Below are 16137 nucleotides of genomic sequence, written 5' to 3' on the forward strand. Positions count from 1 at the left end.
AACAGCAGGCAGCATATGGTATTCGTCGTGAGAGGCTGAAGCACGTAAAATTCGACTGTTGTCAGTGGTGTTGATTTCATCCAATAATGAAGACAGGGCCTGTGATATTTCAGGTTTTATTGAGGCCAAAGTCCGTGAGCGTAATTCTGTGCCATATCATTGCTTAAGTGATTTAGGTAATTCAGGATGAGTAAGATGTAACCAGGTCAGAACAATGAAAGTTTCACGAGAGGGAGACAACTCTTCATCCTCGAGTATATAATCTCCGTTCTGGCTAATATTATCATCGCGACGTAATAAATTGTCATCTACAAATGTAATAAGTCTTTGGTAAAAATCCCCCGGGCGCTCTTCTGGTTCGAGTTTAATATTGGGATAAGCCAGGAAGTGTGTTCCAGTAGATTGAAATCCAAAATGAAGCCTGTAAAACTTGCCATGTATTGTCCATGGAAGTTGAGTCTCGCACAATTGTGTTGCGCGATATAACTGGACAGTAGTTTGCAATATGTCCTAACATCAACTCAAGTGCATTTACTTTATGTTGAACTGCGAGGCGACGTTGACGTTCTATCGTATCATCATCATCAATAAAACCACCCAGAGGGGAGGCCCTAGTCTTTTTTGAGCCACTGAGTGGTGGTCTTAATTAAAAATGAGACAAAGTTAAGGTCCAATGACATTGTATATTGTAAATTTTGTTTCCAATTTTCAAAAGAATTATCTTTGGGTAAAAGAAATGCCAGGAAAGTCTATCAGATTTAGTGAAGGTCCAGCATATATGTAAGATACTAGTTAGTTACTCAGCAACCTCCACAGTTATAAAACATGTTATCTTCAATTCGTAGGGATATAGGCCTAGGCCTATATCTAAACATATTCGCGATGGTTTTTCCTACCTTTAGGGAAACAGGATTAGTATTATTGATATGTATCGCCTGCAATTAATATTCTAATTCATTTATTTTGAAATGACAAAAGAAAGAGAAATTCTTATGAGTAGGGAGTTGTTGGATTTGAGAGAAATGTTTCTAAGAAATGACATTATCGGTGCCCGATCTTCATAAAATACCATTCACCATGATATCATCTGTTGGGAATCATGAACTTTTTATGAAAGTTTCTGAGCTGATGTTTCTCCTTCATTTTCGTTTACGTGCTCTGTATATATTTACGGGCTGTCCAACGGCAAGAGCCCGTGTCTTACACAAGGTAAGGCAATCTATACAGTCTGTATATGAATTTATATCGAATTAAATTGTCATCCCAAGATGGTGGCAATATGCGACTTCTGTAATATTCGTTTAAGCAATTTTCGTACTCGGTGATGGGCCTGGACTGGTAAATTGTTCAATGGTATTAGCAAAATGTGTTTTCATCAATGTGAAGGAGAAACGAGGCATTTCATGAAATCAAATTAGGTTCTTGGGTGCATAGGGGGAAAAAAAGTTTACGGGAAATGCTTAAACTTTTTAAAAAGTGAAGCAGGCTAGCTTACAAACAATTTTATGTGAACCGAAAATAACTTGATTTTGATATACGGTCTTATAGAATAGAGAATAAATGCATATAAATGATTATATAATAATACAAAAACTAGCTAAGGTAGTTTAAATACAAAATTATTAACATCCCGAAGTATGTATTTTCTTAACACAGTTTTATAGCGAATTTTGCTAACATTAGCATAGTCAGCCCATTGACTTTTGTTTACATTTGTAGCTGTCATCAACAACAACAAGAACAGCGACGGCGGCGGCGGTGTCTGCTGCAGCAGTAATCGTCGAAATACGCTCACCTTATATTGACCGGGTTGTTGATTAGATGCATTTGACAGGTACGTTACCCAAAACAACAATAATGTAACTAGATCAAGGGAAGTATTAAGCTAAGTGAACGTATATTCAACCATATTGGTTTGCGCAACTTAGGCTAAGAATAGGTGAACTGAAGTGGGTTATGGTAGAACCTTTGCAGCCGTGTTGAATTAATATGCCTTTGTAATTGCATAACGGCTTTAAGGGTAAGCACATTACTTTATGGAAACGTAAATTAAAGCCAGGTTAAAGCTGTATATTGATTGTGTACGACTTTCAAAAGAGAAATATAGGCCTATTTCAACATAGACATCCTAACCTAACCATCCCAATCGAATTACAGTAGTGTGGTGGTGGTGGGGGCAAAGCAATCCTACCATTCAAGGAAACTGACAATCTGGATGATTATTTGGGGTTTATGTATGATAGCGGCCACCTGTATGTATGATGAAGGCTGACTAAGAATACAACAGTGTAAGAGGGGCCGCAGGGGGCCGTTAGCCCTCCCCGTTAGGTAAGTAGGTTAGGTTAGGGAGGAAAGTTTAGTTCAGTTGGTGTCCATATATTATGCTCGTTGGAGGAACTGGCCGCTGATATACAGAGGCACCAAATATTTACTGTAGCACAACATTCCTAATGAAGAAAATAAGAATTGTTCCTGGTATATTTATTGGTAATTGGAACTGTTGGGATGCAATTGATTTGGGGAATTCCATATTTTTCAGCTTATAATTTAAAAAATTAATACAACCACATTTTAAAAATGAAACAAATATAAGATCAGCACCTAATCTAAGGTTTCCTGCCTAACCTAACATACAAGCTGTATCCTTACTTACTTCCATACCAACGAGGGGGGCGTCTATGCTCACCTTGCAACCCCCATGTGATATCTTTAGTTTACCCTAAGATTAAGTCTCAACCCCGTGTTTGTTTTTCAACAGACTTCACTCCTGAAACTGGGTTTTTCAGATGTATTTCCTAGTTTAACCTGTCTATAAAACTAGTAAAACACACATAGTATTTCCGACGATTAATAACATCCAAACCATTCAAAATACTTCTAAACACACCAGATGATGACACTTATTTCCTTCAATAGGCAATTGGCCGCTTGTTTTGAATAACATTAATACAGACATCTTTTTTGGATATAAATCAAATAATAACGGTTTCAAATGTGTTACGGTACTTATTTTCGGGAAGGAGCTAGTATTAAAAATGGTGGAACTTGTATAGAAACTGAGGAGGTAGGTGATTGGCCAAGAGAATGCTATATGGCACAAAAAATCATTTATGATTGAAGGTTATAAGCTGGTACCAGTACTAATAATACAAAAAATGGGAAATAAAAATTTGGACAGAGAACCATCTGATGGGAATTTTATGAACTGTTCTCAAGGTCACTGCAAAACAAGAGCACTGAAAGGGGTATTTTAATGAAAATTTGTTTGTAACTGGAATACAAACTACGCTATTTATAGGGGTATAAGATTCGGCGAAGCTGAAAGTATGAGCCATTAGAATTTAGCAAGGGTTAACTACCCATCCCACTAGTTAGCTGGGTGTAGGGGGGCTAGCTAGCTACCCCTCTCACTCGCACACCTGTGGCTGTGCTTCATTTTGCTTTTGGCTCGGAGAACAGTTGTTGCCGCTCTTCCTCCTCGCATTTTTAAATATTAAACTTAGCCGGTGAATATATAAATAGCTGACGTCTCCGACGGTCGACAGATTCCAAAAACTCGCGAGCGATCGCCATGAAGGCTGCCGGGTGTGCCCACCAGCGCCGACTATCGGCCAGATACCGCATATACTTCTCAACCAAACCAGTTCTTCTCTGTCGGTTTTAAAGACAACACTGGTTCCGCTCGCGCTTGACCTCGAGTTTTCTACCGATTGGTGAAGTACTTGGTTTTGGTTTTATTGCTTTCGCCGTGTTGGATTATTCATTACTATCTTCAAAAGAAATGCTTTTGAAAGGAGAGGAAAAGTTTTTGCCCTTGCTTTTTTAATCTCGCTCTGGTTTTTCCATAGAGAAAAGATGGCCGACCCTTCCCTCAGTGTACGGAAGTGTGTTAAAGGCTTTTAGTAATTATTTTATCACTTTATAAATTATTGTTGATATTTATAGATTTACCTCTATATATTTTATATCTCATCCGCCTTTATTAGGCCTCTTCGATTAGCTTTCCATTTATACTAAACACCGAGATAAATTTTATGTTTTTGTTTATAAGCGGCCTCTGCCTATTCTTTGTAGGCGGTCCTGACTTGGAAAACTAAGTTAAACAATGTTGAGCCCATTCAACTTTTATTTTTGTTTAGATAAAAACAGTTGCTCTGTAGAGTGATGAGATGAATATTTTTAGAAAATATTTTGAGAAATTTTTTCTTTGAATAGTCTTCGTGCTGTTTTTTTCAAAGATGAACTAACGTTTGGTTTATTTATGTTACGCAGTTTGCGCTCTATTGTTACGATAGAGAAAGAGAGAATCACGGTTTCACTTTGCAGAAAGAGTAAATTGATTTTGACGTTTTGTTCATTCTTCTTTCAAACTGAAGTTTTTTAGATACTAATATAAAGGAACATGTTAATTTTCAATTTCTTAGTCCTTTCAGTTTTTTCCTTTAGTCAAATAACCTGTTATTGACGAAGAGTCAGTGAGCCATTCTCTTGTGAGTGACAAGAGAGAGAGAGAGAGAGAGAAAGAGAGAACGATCCGATCTTTATTCTCGTCCCAAGTCTCTGTACAAGGAGTTTGGGAGCGAGTAACGTTGTTCTCGATTCAGATTTTTACTCTCGTCCCAAGTCTCTGTACGGGGAGAGAGGATAAAACGTTTTAGTTTTTATTCTCATCCCAAGGCACTGTACAGTGAGAGATTGAAAACGTAGTCCTTAGTGAACTAGTTTTAGTCTCATCCCCAGTCACTGATCTTTTTAACTTTATATATTTCCGTTATATTCGATATATATGTATATGTTTTTTGATTTTTACATGTGTGTTTCATTTTGTACTAATGTGCTTACATTATACGACTTATTTCGCAATTCTAACCTTTTGATGTAAGGGAGAATTGCGTGCTTCAGGTAGAAATCAGCTTTATTCATGTCTAATGTGAAATTATTAAAAAATGCGATATCAGTGAAGAAAGTGCGAAAAACATGTTCAGTGTTGCGGAGGGTTCGTTTGTTCGTGCTTGTCGCTTGCCTAGTCCGAGACCTCTTTCAGGCTCCCCTGCACCAGGGAGAAGGAATGTCGTAGGACCTAAGGGAGTGAGAGGTGTAAACCAACGAACAGACGTTCCCTCAAAGGTATCAGACGCTGCTCGTCAAGCACGTCTTTGCCATAAGACAGGAGAGACGAAGTTTCTCCTCGTCTTCCGATGATTCGTCTCTTTAAAAGCCTGGGCGTAAGATTTCGAGACGGTTGAAACGTTTATTAGTTCCTTCAGAACAAGTTCAACGTCCTAGCTGTAGTCATCATGAGAGTCCCGTTCATAGCGATGACGTTCATGTACAGACGTTTCTGCCACAGACTCGACGTGACGTTGAGCGGTAGACACCGTAGACACGACGTGACATCGAGTGTCAGTCACCGTAGTCACGATATAGCATCGATCAGCAGTCACCGTAGTCACGATATAGCATCGATCAGCAGTCACCGCTGTTACTACGTGACGTTTGAACGTCAGCCACCGCAGTCACAGGTTGATCCGAAGTTAAGTGTTTTGCAAGATATGCTGTTAAAGCTTTCTTCTTTAATAGAAGCTTACGATCCTGTTCCTGTGCGAAAGGATCCTTTGCTTTTTGTACGTCACGGTTCTGGGATACGTGATTCAGGTCTTCAACCTTCTAAACGAGCTTTGTTACGTCACGCTGACGTTATCCCTAGTGACAGCTTTGCTGTTAAACGAGATGCGGAGCATAAATCTCGATGTAACTTTGATCGCTTTGAACGTCAGCCACCGCAGTCACAGCGTGACGTTGAGCTGCAGACACCGCAGACACGACGTGACGTTGAGCGGTAGACACCGTAGACATGACGTGACGTCGAGGGTCAGACATCGTAGTCACGATATAGCATCGAACAGCAGTCACCGCTGTTACTACGGGACGTTTGAACGTCAGTTACTTCTGTCTCGACGTGTAGTAGAATAACATTCTCTGCAGTCACAACGTGACATTGACACTCCAACTTTAACTTCTGTTCATATACAAGTTGATGTAGCCTGTCAGGTTTTTCCTTCACGTCATTCTGAATATAAATCTCCTTCTCTCAAGACTTTAGATTTATCAGATGATGTGCCTTCTGAAAAAGTTGATGACCCCCTTTCAACTAATGTACCTTTGGGGAGTCATTCAGAAGAGGAGTATCCTAGGGTGGTCCAACAATCCCTTGTTTTATAATTATGAATTTCTTTAGTGAAATTTTGTCCTACTCGTTTTGTAACGGCTGCTCCGCCGTCTGAGTTTACTCTTGGCATGACTTTTTTCGACTCCTACATTTACGAAGTCAGTTCTCTCTTGTTCTTCCAAGAGAGCCATGCTCTTACTGGGAGACTGGTTGGAATCCAGGAGAAGTTTAGGAAAGTCTGCTTTTGCTTTTCCTCCTTAATTAGCTTCTCGCTCGAGCGTCTGGTGTGACACAGGAGAAGTTCTCGGTTGGGGAGTACCTGCCTCTGCCCAGGGAGACTTCTTAAGCCTAGTGGACTCTCCTCGTCGTCCAGCCATGAGACGCTCCAAGATTTTATGGTCTGCTTCAGAGCTAGACCATCTCCTGTTAGGAGTTTTTTCGAGCGTTTGAATTATTTATTTGTTGGATTGGTCCCTGGGAGCCTTAAGTAAGAAGGTCTCTCCAGCTGTCAATGTATTGCTGTACAATTATGTCATGCATGAACAAGGCTATCAGGGATGGCTCCAATGATCTGGCAGCCACGTTCACTGCAAGAGTACTTAAGATGTAAGTGCGCTCAATGTGTTCATTGTCAAGACAAAGTTCACGATGAAGACTACCAAATCTGTCTTGGCAGCAGTAAGGGAAGGCGACTGGATGGTCTCTCTCGACCTTCAGGACGCATACTTCCACATCCCGATTCATCCAAACTTGCATACTTCCACATCCCGATTCATCCAAACTTTCAACAACACCTGAGGTTTGTGGACGGGAAAGTAGTGTACTAATTTCGAGCACTGTGCTTCGGCCTCATTCCTGCTCCTCTTGTTTTTACAAGGCTCTTGCAAAATTTAGCAAGCTTTCTACATTTTTTTGAGGATTCAGAGCCTCCCTTTATTTTGACGACTGGCTAATCAGGGCTTCGTCATTAAATCGCTGTCTGGAGAGCCTCTAATGGACATTAGACTTAACCAAGGAGCTAGGTCTCATAGTGAACGTAGAGAAGTCGTAACTTACAGTACTCCATCCCAGACTATTCTTTATTTGGGAATGGAGATACAGTGTCGAATTTTTCGGGCCTTTTCGTCTCCCACAAGAATGGAACAAGCTCTGTTAAAAGTCCGTCACTTGCAAGAGAAAAACAGTTGCTCTGTAAGAGTTTGAACGAGCCTCGTGGGAACTCTTTCATCGCTGGAGTAGTTTATCTCTCTGGGGAGACTCAACCTTTGCCCTCTCCAATTTCACCTAAACCATTGGAACAAGGAGAAGAGCTTAGAGAGTATCTCTTTCCCAATTTCCAACTCAGTCTAGACATGTCTGACTTGGTGGGACAGCAACATCAGACTTCGAGAAGGTCTTTCTCTTGCGATCAAGAACCCAAACCATGTGTTGTATTCAGATGCATCGGATTTGGGTTAGGGAGCTCCACTGGACAGTCTGGAATGCTCGGGTCTTTGGTCCACGGATCAGAAGAGGACAAGTCATCTCCATGGAGTGGACGTTGCACAAGACTGTGCGAGAAGCTATGGATGACATGGGGTCAACCCACCATAGATCTTTTTGCGACTTCACTGACAAAGAGGCTCTCGACTTACTGCTTTCCAGTTCCAGATCCAGAGGCAGCCCACATAGACGCTTTCCTGCTGGACTGGTCTCACCTGGACGTTTATGCCTTTCCACCTTTCAAGATCCTAAACAAGGTGCTGCAGAAGTTCACCTCTCACGAAGGGACCAGGTTGACGTTGGTTGCTCCCCTCTGGCCCGCGAGAGAGTGGTTCACAGAGGTACTTCTATGGCTGGTAGACGTTCCAAGAAGTCTGCCGTTGCGGATGGATCTCTTGCGACAGCCTCACGTAAAGAGATTTCATCAAAGCATCCCCGCGCTTCGTGTAACTGCCTTCAGACTATCGAAAGACTGTCTTGAGCTCGAGGGTTTTCGAAGGAGGCAGCTAGAGCGATCGCGAGGGCTAGAAGATCCTCTACCATCAGGATCTATCAGTCGAAATGGGAGGTATTTAGAGACTGGTGCAAGTCCTTCTCTATTTCCTCTTCCAGTGCCTCTGTAGCGCAGATTGCGGATTTTCTGCTTTATCTGAGAAACGGTCGCTCCCTCTCTGCATCCACCATTAAAGGCTACAGAAGCATGTTAGCTTCTGTTTTCAGGCATAGGGGTTTGGATCTTTCTAATAACAAAGATCTCCAAGACCTGCTTAAGTCTTTCGAGACTTCCAAGGAGCGTCATATTTCGACTCCTGCTTGGAACTTGGACGTGGTCCTACAGTTCCTTATGTCAGACAGGTTTGAACCATTAAATTCAGCCTCCCTGAAGGATCTTACCCTCAAGACACTTTTTTTGGTGAGCTTGGCTTCGGCTAAAAGGGTTAGTGAGATACATGCTTTTAGCAAGAACATCGGCTTCTCCACTAATAAAGCAGTATGTGCTCTTCAACTTGGTTTTTTGGCCAAGAATGAACTTCCGTCTCGTCCTTGGCCTAAATCATTTGAAATCCCCAGTCTTTCTGAGATTGTGGGGAATGAAGTTGAAAGAGTGCTGTGCCCCGTTAGAGCTCTTAAATTTTATTTATCCAGAACTAAACCGCTACGAGGTTGTTCAGAGGCTTTATGGTGCTCCGTTAAAAAGCCCTCTTTGCCCATGTCTAAGAATGCGTTGTCTTATTTTATTAGACTTTTGATTCGGGAGGCACACTCTCATTTAAGTGAGAAGGATCGTAATTTACTTAAAGTCAAGGCTCATGAAGTTAGAGCGATAGCAACTTCTGTAGCGTTTAAGCAAAATACATCCATTAAAAATATTATGGACGCGACCTTTTATAGAAGCAAGTCGGTATTCGCTTCATATTACTTGAAAGATGTCCAGACTTTATGAGGACTGCTACACACTGGGACCATCCGTAGCAGCGAGTGCAGTAGTGGGTGAAGGCTCTACCACTACATTCCCTTAATCCCAATATCCTCTTAATCTACTCTTGAAATTTTTAATCTTGTTTTGGGTTGTACGGGAGACTAAGAAGTCTTTTGCAATCTTTTTGATTTGGCGGGTGGTCAAAATATTGTTTTCAATATTAAACTTACCCGATAATCATGTAGCTGTCAACTCCGTTGCCCGACAGAATTCTATGGAGGGATACGCCAGCTATCACAATACTAGAAGGGGGTGTATTTACCAGCGCCACCTGTGGCCAGGTACTCAAGTACTTCTTGTTGACACCTCCTCAATTATTCCTCTGTCGTGCTTCCGGCAAGACGTTCTGGGATACGCTTATGTTCTTGGAGTATTTTCACGACTTTGGTGAAGTATTTCTCTTTGATTTCGGCTGTCGCTTTACTGGAAACTTCTATATTAGCTTAGTTAGCTTTTGGAATTAATTTGATAATTATGGTGACGAGAGAGTATGAACTCTCGTTCACCTTTCAATGGCCGACCCTTCCCTTAGACGGAAGTGTTGGTGTCTAAGAGAGTATAGACTCTCTTTCTTAATTTTGCTTAACAAAAGTTATAGATTTATTTTATATCTCTCCGCCTCTTATAGGCCTCTTCGATTAACTTCCTTTTATTATAAACTCATTAAAATTAATTTTTATATTTGTTTATATTCGACCTTCCTAATAGTAGGCGGTCTTTTACCGAAGTTAATTAACTTTGAGCCCGTCATTTCGGTTTTACCTGTTAACATATTATGCTATTTCCGCCACAGAGTTTGAAAGAATTTCTTTGATAGTCTCTTACTGTTTTCAAAGTTGAACTAACGTTTTGTTTTGTCTCTGCAGTTGTTGACGTTCAGAACGTTCAACTTGCACTCTATCGTTACGATAGAGAAAGAAGGTTCACGGTTTCACGTTGCAGTAAGAGTAACCGTGTCTAGCGTTTTGTTCATTCTTTCTTAACTTAATGGTTTTGATCCTAATAAAGGAACTTTTCACTTTTTTCCTTTAACAATAATATGTTTTAACGATATATATGATTGGGCTCTTCTCTCAGGTTCTAAGTCAAGAGAGAGAGAGAGAGAGAGAGATAGAGACGGAGGGAGAAAGAGGATAAACGTTTCATTCAAGCCTGCCAGGCGTACGAGTAACGTTGTTATCGTTTTTGCTCTTCTCCCTAGTCTCTTTAGGGGAAGAAACTAAACGTTTCTAGAGTGATCTAGTGTTTAGTCTCTTTCCAGCCACTGAATTATCTTTCATTAGATTTTTCTGTTACATTGTAATTCTGTTTTCGCAATTACTAACTTTGAGAAAGGATAGAATTGCGTATTTCAGGTACAAACCACTTAAAGTTTCGAGTTCAGTGAAATAAGTGCAAACAGAAATCAAAGTGATAAGTGATTAGTGCGTGAGGGTACTTTTGTGCGCGCCAGTCGTCCTCCCAGTCCGGGACCTCTTGCAAGCTCCCAAGCCCAGGGGAGAAGCAATGTCGAAGGGCATAAGGGTTCAGCAGGCCTTGATCGGCGCACAGAAGTATCCTCGGTGGTTGTGGGCGTGTCTTACCGAGACCGTCACTCCCACCCGCAGACGATTGAGCCCTTATTTTGCTCGTCTGCAGAAGAGATTAAGGGGAGAAAATAAAGGCAGAGTAACGCTGGTCTCAGGTCTCAAGACCTCTTAAACGTTAAGTCCAGACCTATGCCAGACGTACGAAGTTAAAGTTCACAACCCGAATGCAGTCATTGGGTTAGCTCTGACTCTCCTCAGTCATCAGTTGATTACACTCCGCCTAAGAGGAGTAAGGTTCTGCCGCAACAGATCTCTGCTGTTAAGGCTTTACCTCAGCAGACCTTAGTGTCTGCCGACCCCAAGTTGACTCTACTGCAGTACATACAGTCACAACTTTCGGTCTTGATGCGTGAGTGTCGGGCTGAGAGTGTTGCGCCTCCGCCTCCGCCTACACTCCCCCCCGCCTATGATCGCTCCGCCTGATCGCAGTACCACCTGCCAGGCGTACGATGTTGTGGACTCTACTACAGTCCATGCAAGCACAGCTTTCGGACTTGATACGTGAGTGTCGGGCTGTGAGTGTTGCTCCTCCGCCTCCGCCTACACTCCCTCCACCTACACTCGCTCCGCCTGATCGCAGTACCACCTGCCAGGCGTACGATGTTGTGGACTCTACTACAGTCCATGCAAGCACAGCTTTCGGACTTAATGCGTGAGTGTCGGGCTGAGAGTGTTACTCCTCCGCCTCCGCCTACACTCCCTCCGCCTACGCTCGCTCCGCCTGATCGCAGTACCACCTGCCAGGCGTACGATGTTGAGCCACGTGCTGAGTTTGCTGTTCCCTGTGGTGTTCAGCCTCCGCCTTCCTTAAGGCAACCTTTACAATGGGATCAGGAGGATTATACCTCTCTTCCTCCGCCTCCTCTTGCTGCTCCACCAGTGATGCAACACTCGGTTGAGGTACAACAACCTCTCCCGTCCATGAGTCAGTCTCCTCAGCTCTCGCTGCAGCGAGCTCAACCCTCCACAAGGCAAGCACCACAACACCTTAGCCTTGCGCCTCAGGAGCCTCAGCTTGCGAGACATTTACCTTGTTCTGCGCAGCCTCTTCCTCATCGCGCTCCGCTCACACCACAGGAACTGGATCTTGCTACTCCGCTTCCGCCAACCGCTCAGCAAGCGCAACCCTTGGGTTCAACCACTCATGCTAGGAGTCAGCCTCCTCCACCCATGCGCCTTCCTTCTGCTTGTCTTTTATTCAGCCTTTGCAGACTGAGCCTCAGGTGTTCCCTCAACGGAGTCTTGAAGAGGAAACCACAACTATTGTTGTTCCAGCTCGTTCTGACTCTGCTGTTCAGCATACCTTACCTCCATTTTCATACCATGGTTTAAACCCCATGCAAGCATGCATAAAGCACTCTAGCACTGGTCATGGAATTTCTGAGAAATGTTAAACGCCATGCACACGCTCTGCTTTCCTTACAGCAGGCTCTGCTTACAGCAGGCTCTGCTTCCTACATGCTCAGCATACAACATGCTCTGCATTCAGCATGCTCTGCATACAACATGCTCTGCATACAGCATGCTCTGCATTCAGCATGCTCTGCATACAACATGCTCTACATACAGCATGCTCTGCATACAGCATACTCTGCATACATCATGCTCTGCATACCTTACCGCATGCTTCTCAACACATCTTGGGTTGTTGCCAACTCACTAGACTGTCAAGCAGTTTCATAACGTTGCCTTCTAGTCTGCTGCTTTTGCACCAGTGAACCCTCACTCAGAGAACTTAGCTTTTCTAGGATAAGGTCCCTGTAGATGAGAAAGTTCTTTTCTCCCTCCTTCTGATATTCCCTTGAGGACTCTGTCATTTGGAGGGAGCCTTTAACTGCATAACCTCTTATGGACTTTTATTTAAGCATAACATGCTTACAGGGAAGGTAATGGTTCCACTTCAGTCGCTAATCCCGTCTGTTACCACACCTGCTCCCATAGACCTTGAGCTGTGTTGCATGGCATGCAGTCCAAGCTTAGTCCTTGTTAGAGGATTTTTTGTTTACGGAGTCAATGTGTCACGGGGAAGACGTTCAACAACCAACAGAAGTGACTTGTTGTGACGCAGTGCGGCAACCTCAGCAACCCGTTAAGGAGTTGTCTGTACGACCCAGACAGTCTAGACAGATTCGGGTTGTCACTGTACTTCCTCGCTTGCCCATGATTGACAGTTTACAGACTGTGCAGCAGTATCATGATCTTGTGTCCGGCTCCGTCAGACGACTGGCTTTTAAGAGCTCCCACAAGTCGTCGCTGTCTGGAGATTTTCAAATGGACTATGGATCTGACCAAGGAACTGGGCCTCCTGGTCAATTTTGAGGAGTCTCAGCTCGTTCCATCCCAGACCATTGTCTCCTTGGGTATGGATCTTCAGAGTCGAGCTTTTCGGACTTGTCCGTCGGCCCCAAGGATCTTCCAAGCCCTAGAATGCATCCAGAGCATGCTGAGAAGGAACCGATGCTTAGTCAGGCAGTGGATGAGTCTAACAGGGACACTTTCATCGCTGGCCCTGTTCATCGAGTTAGGGAGACTCCACCTCCGCCCCCTTCAGTATCATCTAGCTGCTCACTGGATAAAGGACATGACGCTAGAGACGGTCTCAGTTCCTGTTTCCGAAGAGATGAGGTCTACTCTAACGTGGTGGAAGAACAGCATTCTTCTCAAGGAAGGTCTTCCATTGGCTGTTCAGACCCCCGACCACCGTCTCTTCTCGGACGCATCGGACACGGGCTGGGGTGCGACACTGGACGGACAGGAATGCTCGGGAACATGGAATCAGGAGCAAAGGACACTTCACATCTATTGCAAGGAGTTGTTGGCAGTTCATCTGGCCTTGATAAACTTCAAGTCCCTCCAGCTAAACAAGGTGGTGGAGGTGAACTCCGACAACACCACAGCCTTGGCTTACATCTCCAAGCAGGGAGGGACTCATTCGAGGAAGTTGTTCGAGATCGCAAGGGACCTCCTCATTTGGTCAAAAGATCGAAAGCTCACGCTGGTAACGAGGCTCATTCAGGGCGATATGAATGTCATGGCAGATCGCCTCAGCCGGAAGGGTCAGGTCTTCCCCACAGAGTGGACCCTTCACAAGAATGTTTGCAGCAGACTTTGGGCCCTGTGGGGTCAGCCAACCATAGATCTATTCGCTACCTCGATGACCAAGAGGCTCCTCTTGTATTGTTCTCCGATTCCAGACCCAGCAGCAGTTCGCGTGGATGCCTTTCTGCTGGATTGGTCCCATCTCGACCTGTATGCATTCCCGCCGTTCAAGATTGTCAACAGGGTACTTCAGAAGTTCGCCTCTCACAAAGGGACACGGCTGACGTTGGTTGCTCCCCTCTGGCCCGCGAGAGAATGGTTCACCGAGGTACTGCAATGGCTGGTCGACGTTCCCAGGACTCTTCCTCTAAGAGTGGACCTTCTGCGTCAACCTCACGTAAAGAAGGTACACCCTAACCTCCACGCTCTTCGTCTGACTGTCTTCAGACTATCGAAAGACTCTCAAGAGCTAGAGGCTTTTCGAAGGAGGCAGCCAGAGCGATTGCCAGAGCAAGGACGACATCCACTCTCAGAGTCTATCAGTCTAAATGGGAAGTCTTCCGAAGCTGGTGCAAGGCCAATGCAGTTTCCTCAACCAGTACCACTGTAACCCAGATTGCTGACTTCCTGTTACATCTAAGGAACGTAAGATCCCTATCAGCTCCTACGATCAAGGGTTACAGAAGTATGTTGGCAGCGGTTTTCCGCCACAGAGGCTTGGATCTTTCCTCCAACAAAGATCTACAGGACCTCCTTAGGTCTTTTGAGACCTCAAAGGAACGTCGGTTGTCCACTCCAGGCTGGAATCTAGACGTGGTCCTAAGGTTCCTAATGTCATCAGGATTTGAACCGCTCCAATCAGCCTCTTTTAAGGACCTCACATTAAAAACTCTTTTCCTCGTGTGCTTAGCAACAGGTAAAAGAGTAAGTGAGATCCACGCCTTCAGCAGGAACATAGGTTTCACATCTGAAACGGCTACATGTTCCTTGCAGCTCGGTTTTTTGGCTAAAAACGAGCTTCCTTCCCGTCCTTGGCCTAAGTCGTTCGAGATCCCAAGCCTGTCCAACATGGTGGGGAACGAACTGGAGAGAGTACTTTGCCCAGTTAGAGCTCTTAAGTACTATCTAAGAAGGTCAAAACCATTACGAGGACAATCAGAAGCCTTATGGTGTGCTATCAAGAAGCCTTCTCTACCAATGTCTAAGAACGCAGTTTCTTACTACATCAGGCTTCTGATTAGAGAAGCAAATTCTCATCTGAAGGAAGAAGACCTTGCTTTGCTGAAGGTAAGGACACATGAAGTGAGAGCTGTGGCTACTTCAGTGGCCTTCAAACAGAATCGTTCTCTGCAGAGTGTTATGGATGCAACCTTTGGAGAAGCAAGTCAGTGTTCGCATCATTCTATCTCAAAGATGTCCAGTCTCTTTACGAGTACTGCTACACCCTGGGACCATTCGTAGCAACGAATGCAGTAGTAGGCGAGGGCTCAGCCACTACATTCCCATAATCCCATAACTTTTTAACCTTTCTCTTGAATACTTTTTATGGGTTGTACGGTCGGCTAAGAAGCCTTCCACATCCTTGTTGATTTGGCGGGTGGTCAATTCTTTCTTGAGAAGCGCCGAGGTTAAAGGTTGTGATGAGGTCCTTTAGTATGGGTTGCAGCCCTGTATACTTTAGCACCTTTGAGTTGATTCAGCCTCCCAAGAGGAACGCTGCGCTCAGTAAGGAAGACGATCTTATTAAAGGCAGAGTAACGGTTCAAGTCGACTTCCTTACCAGGTACTTATTATTTCATTGTTATTGTGGATAACTGATTATATGAAATACGGGATACTTAGCTATCCTTTAGTCTTGTACACTGGTTTTTCACCCACCCCCCTGGGTGTGAATCAGCTACATGATTATCGGGTAAGTTTAATATTGAAAAATGTTATTTTTATTAATAAAATAAATTTTTGAATATACTTACCCGATAATCATGATTTAATCGACCCTCCCTTCCTCCCCATTGAGAACCAGTGGACCGAGGAATAATTGAGGAGGTGTCAACAAGAAGTACTTGAGTACCTGGCCACAGGTGGCGCTGGTAAATACACCCCCTTCTAGTATTGTGATAGCTGGCGTATCCCTCCATAGAATTCTGTCGGGCAACGGAGTTGACAGCTACATGATTATCGGGTAAGTATATTCAAAAATTTATTTTATTAATAAAAATAACATTTTCTTGAGAGCGCCCAGATTAAGGGTATTGATGAGGTCCTGTTATAGGGGTGTTCACCCTGGATATAGCAGCTCCTGGGAGTCTTTCAGCATCCTAAGAGAATCGCTGGGCTTCGTCAGGATAGCGGACTAATGAGGCAGAGTAATCATCAGA

General features: G+C 43.8%; 1 protein-coding gene across 1 annotated transcript in view; it reads left to right on the forward strand.

Moving 5' to 3' along the window:
- The first annotated feature begins 1719 nt into the window (after window positions 1–1719).
- Window positions 1720–16137, forward strand: part of LOC137629559 (dystrobrevin beta-like) — a 517572-nt gene continuing 503154 nt past the window's right edge. Inside the window, exon 1 of the mRNA XM_068360996.1 lies at window positions 1720–1834. The gene's annotated coding sequence lies outside the window, so the exon portion shown is untranslated. The remainder of the gene's footprint in view (window positions 1835–16137) is intronic.

The sequence above is a fragment of the Palaemon carinicauda genome, chromosome 37 (assembly GCF_036898095.1).
Source record: "Palaemon carinicauda isolate YSFRI2023 chromosome 37, ASM3689809v2, whole genome shotgun sequence".
NCBI classification, from domain to species: domain Eukaryota; kingdom Metazoa; phylum Arthropoda; class Malacostraca; order Decapoda; family Palaemonidae; genus Palaemon; species Palaemon carinicauda.